At 49.4% G+C, this 4688-nt stretch overlaps 1 pseudogene; it reads right to left on the minus strand.

The window, feature by feature from the left end:
- Positions 1-1822: 1822 nt before the first annotated feature.
- The window catches only part of LOC123169801 (bidirectional sugar transporter SWEET6b-like), an 18906-nt pseudogene continuing 16040 nt past the window's right edge, over positions 1823-4688 (minus strand).

Genomic DNA, 4688 nt, shown 5'->3' on the forward strand with positions numbered 1-4688 from the left:
TAGATGGGAGTTGACCACACAGATTATGACCTGGAAATCCATTACCACCTGGGTAAAACAAATGTAGTAGCGAATGCTTTGAGTAGAAAGCCAGCAACGCTAAATCTAGTCTTGATAAAAAACAACCTGATACATCTCAAATGTATCGGTAATTTTTGTATGATTCATGCTATATATCAATCAATTACGTACACTTCGGGCATACCTTTTATTGATTTTATTGGAGTAAAATATTAATCAAGTGTCCAATGCCAATTTCTTTTTTGTTGTTTCGTATTTTCAGGAAAATACAGAGAAAAAGTTCAACAAAAAATAAAATAAAAATTATTCAGGAAGTTACAAGTCACCAAAAGACCCAGGAGCCAAGGCTCGGCACCATGGGGCACCCTCAGTGCCTAGGCTCCTGCTGTAGGCGCTCTGTGGCTTTGGGAGCCTGCAGAGGCGCCTATGGCATGTGGAGTCCCCCGGCTGGCCTCAAGTGCCCATGGTCCATATGTACCCCAAAACTCCACCCTAATTATCGAGCATTTTTTTTCCGCCGCCACATGAAGTTTCCGAGGAGGTTGATGGCCTACATGGACACAAGGTTTACTTGTAGCTTTTTAAAGTAAGAGTCGATCCCACACGGAGCATAGAAAATGGACTTTGTCTCTTATAGAAATTTATAAGATGTGTTTGCAAGTTAGTTGAGGCCTAATGCAAAGTGGATGCAAAACAACTGTAGTTGTAAGGATGAATCGTGACTACAAAGTATGTCAAAAAATTAATAAGTGATTTAAAGTATGAGAAGATGAAAATCAACAGTTGGGACCCTCTCGCGACTGCTCAGGCAATTTGGGTTTCTCTGCCTTGATCCCGTCATCGCCGCCGCCGGTCCGCCTTATATCCGGTGGCTTTAGGGCCATGGAGTCGCGTTCTCATGGACTCTAGATTCCCCAGTAATATGTGTCGAATGTAACATATGATGTTGCATAGTTTTAGGTTCGGATAATCAAGCCTCTCTTTGATGCTGGTAGTGGGCGGAGCCTGTTATAGCATACGAGCTATATGGGTAGTCTCCATATCATATACGCCACTATTGTTCCTCCTCACATTTAGGTTACGGCAATGATAATTAAGGATAACCCCATGGACACAGCCAATGGTCGGTTCTCTGTTACTCCCCTATCAAAGGTGAGAAGCTCCACTGCAATGGTGCACGAACTTCTAATTTGCGCTAGCTAGACGGCAACGGTTAACGAAAAAGGGGCACACTGTTTTGCGCTAAAATCTTTGCGCTGGCCCAGATTAGATCGGCGACGGCGGGCTTGCCACTGCTGCAAAGCGAAGTTTATCTCTCAACGATCACTGAAACGTTGTCGCCGCGAGTGTTGTTGTGTTTTTAGAAAGAAGGCTCAAGGGGAATCTAATGGAGCCATCAATCGGTAAGGAATTAAAACTGACAAGTTACAAGGAACAGAAAGAAAAATAAATTGAGGTGAGAAAACCCCAGGCGGTAGATACAAGGTACAAAAATAACAGTCAACAGACCATAGACATCACAAGCGACTGACAAAATCAAATTAAAAAACATCTTGAGCTTGATCAGTCCAGGCCGTCGTCCACCAGAGGAGCCGACACCACTCGAGCATCGCATAGCTTGAAGGAGGCACATACATGATAGGAGTAAGCCATCGTCCAGCGTATACGTTGGCCACTATACCATCCATCTCCACTGCAGAAAAAGGCCCCTGCCTTCTCGTCCCGACTCCAGGAATGCCGCACCGTCAGCAAGCGAAGTGGTTCACCCTTGAACTCGAATGAATACTTGGCAGACAGGAAATAAAGGAACTCAGAGACACTCGTCCCACAAACAGAGCTCCACATGAGGTATACCGACGCGCACAAATGGCACAGCCACATAGAAAACACATACTGCCGGAAGGAGACATGATCCGGACTGGAAAAATCAACGGCGACACTAAGCAAGAAACTGGATTTGTCGGAGGTTCAGCCCACTCGCTATCACCTCTACACCCGTAGAGTGTTCCCCTCTCGCCTAGGCTCGAAGGCGACGCACCACCGACGAGCAGGGACCCAGAAGGAAATACATACCAGAATCAGGAACCCGCCAGGATTGCCGCGGAATACCGTCAACAACGACGGTGGGCAGCTCGACAATCTTTTCCTTCTTGGGGGTCGTTTTGTACTAGAAGAAGTATAGGATCAGCTGGACGAGGCCGAGAAATGTACCGAGGCCATTGGGGATCTGCACATAATTAACGGAGGGCGTCAAATTGATTAGATCTATGCAAAGTGTACACTGGGATCATCACATGACAGTTAGATCAATGATGATGGTAAGTCTGGCTGGGTTTGGAACTTTTTGAGATGTGTATGTAGTGCACTGACCATAACGTAGAGATCGAACTTGATGAGCGCATAGGTCGTCCAGCAGCAGCCGTTGAGGAAGCTCACCAGCGACAGCAAGAATGGCATCTACTCCACACTCTTGGTCCTGATCACTTTACTCTGCAAGCAATACAATATTAATTAGTACTCGCATTAGTTAAAAGCACAAGGTCTGAGTAATTAAATATGTATCATCTATTTTTTTCAGAAACAAATCTGTACGATCAAGATAATAAGTAAAAAAAAATCCGTGGTTAATTCGCAGCAGCTACATTGATGAACTCTACACCTGGACAAACTCATAGGATTCATGGAACCAATGTTGATGGCCGGCCGGTACAGTATCTTTTTCGTCGATTTCGACATTATCAGTCCTTTTCTTTTAATGAAAAAGTGTTTCCACCTGCCCCATTTTTATTAAAAACGAGGCAACCATCATCAACTCATAGAGTTGGCAAAAGGAAAAGGATCACAAAAGGCAACGATTAGAACAGGATCATGCACTATCCGTGCATATGCATCTCCTAGCTATGCATGGCGCATTGTTTGTGACGAAGCGCTGGATCACAGGTTTCAGTTAGACTATGAAACGTCACTCAACAGCTAGCTAACACGAGAGTTTGGTTGGCTAGCTATATACACGCAATGCAAGTACAGATCCATAAGCCAAGTACAATGTTGGTTTAGCCATATGTTATGTTGTGGTCCAAATTTCTATAAAGGCCAACTTCTGACGGAGCGGAGCGGAGGCCTGTCGCACAGGATAAGTTCTTTGTAAGCCGCCGCATAGGATAAGTTTATCGTTGTAAATCCCCGGCGCCCATGGTTTTTGCCCCTTCGTCTTGGAGAGTTTTTCTATATTAAAATATTGTGTCCCTCTGTGTTGATTCGTTCTCTATTGCATGTCCTACCTCTAACACTGCACGTGTGCCATAGACATGCAACTAACTAACTGAGTTCGAGTAGACAGGATGGGTCGATCATGATTGTACGTACAATGATGGTGAGCGGGGAGGCATACATGATGCAGCCGACGATGACGCAAAGGATGCCGACGATCATGGAGCGCTTCTCATGAGTGTGGGTGCCGTGGAGCACGCCGATCACCACGGCCACCATGAACGCCGCCTCCATGACGAGCACGATCAGGTTAGAGCATTACGGGCAGAAACTAACTAAAACACCCGAAAAGGACGGGTCAGAGAAATTGATAAGGGATGTACGTACCCTCTTTTTGATGGTGGAGTAGATGAAGAAGATGACAAGGTAGACGGCCTCGACGGCGAGGCCGATGCCGTTGATGGTGACGACGAGCGTGCTGTTGGGGTGGACGATGGGGAGGCCGTAGAAGACCCAGAGCAAGCAGTTGAGCAGCGTCGCCAGGTAGGAAACTGAATAGCGATGGGGGCACGGGCAACTCCGGGGCGACCGGAGCGGCGATCGCGGGGGCGCCGCCCCCGTCTACTGCGGTTCGTACGCGCGTCGGCGGCCTGTTCTGGTCGCTGGCCGGATCGGATGAGGATGATGCGGATGGTGACGGAGATGATCCGGCGGCCTCACCGCCGTCGCCGACACCGTCGGATCTAATGTGCGAGTTCTTCAACTCCGGCTATGATGAAGACAAGGTAGCCACGACGGTCAACAAGATCTTGCCGGTGGACGATCCGGTTAGGGTTGGACTTCACGCGGGCGAGAGGAAGGAGATGGTCCGTCGCGTTGTTCACCGGAGAACGGCGGCGACGGCGATCAGGCCATGGAAGGGCCCCCTACCTAAGGTACGTCTTCCGAACCTTACGCTTTTCGATTTAATTTGTCTGGACTCGTGGATCACGGTTAAGAAGAGGAGGCAGGTGCAACGGAAGTTGGCCGGACTACCGCCGTCGGCGGCCGCGGCGCCCGCGCCGTCGATCCCGGGGATCGGGCTCAGGGCGGCTCGGGAGGTCTGTTTGAATTTGCTCTTGGGCCGCGATGGGCCGCATCTGAATGATACAAGGCCGCAACTGGCTTGGCCGGAGATAGCTGGGTATGAGGCCCAGGCTATTCCGAAACCCACCAAGTCTGCGTGCACAGATACATGCAGAGGTGTGATCGATCTCTGTCCTACGTACGTCGTTGCGCCGATAGCTAGGATTCGTCGGAACGGGACGACGGGATTCCCTTCTTGCGCCTCTGGACGTGCGCGACGGATCCGTCCCCTTGTTGTCATGGCGGGCCGAGGGGCGGGGCTGCCTCCTGCGAAGAAACCCCCGATGGTGGCCGCGAGTGGCCGCGTCGGGGTTGCGCCGCCGCCGCCCGCG

The sequence above is a fragment of the Triticum aestivum genome, chromosome 7D, assembly GCF_018294505.1.
Source record: "Triticum aestivum cultivar Chinese Spring chromosome 7D, IWGSC CS RefSeq v2.1, whole genome shotgun sequence".
Classification (NCBI taxonomy): Eukaryota; Viridiplantae; Streptophyta; class Magnoliopsida; order Poales; family Poaceae; genus Triticum; species Triticum aestivum.